Here is a 474-nt window from a genome sequence, read left to right as displayed (position 1 = left end):
GCTTGCCGCTGCAGCCGCGGCGGCCCCGCCCCCTGGCCGGCCCCGCCCCCGGGGCACCCTGCTCCGCCCCTTGCCCCTGCTCCACAGGCTCTTCCTCACGGAACCCCGCGCCAATTGCGCGGCGCCTCTCCATCCTCTCCACCCGTTGCAAGCCCCTAGCTCCTTGCCCGGAGCGCTGAGACGACCCCCTTCCAAGTGGGGACACGTCCCCCACATCCACGCCCATAAGCACATAGGCAGTCCAGACGCACCGGACCTATACCCAAGTTGATTCATTTGCAGGAACACATACACAGAGGGGTAATCCCACGAGTGTCCTAGTGCGGGGGATTTCCTCCGCTCAGGACACTCTCCAACGTGGGTTCACAAACAGTAACTTCCCCACAACATACAAACACCCGGTCCTGGACGCAAGAGAGGATCCTCGCGCGCACGTCCCCAAGTATACAACTAGGCACACAGGCGCGGCTTGGT

Source organism: Panthera onca, chromosome E3, assembly GCF_046562875.1.
Source record: "Panthera onca isolate mPanOnc1 chromosome E3, mPanOnc1 haplotype 2, whole genome shotgun sequence".
Taxonomy (NCBI): domain Eukaryota; kingdom Metazoa; phylum Chordata; class Mammalia; order Carnivora; family Felidae; genus Panthera; species Panthera onca.
This window is presented reverse-complemented; position numbering follows the sequence as displayed.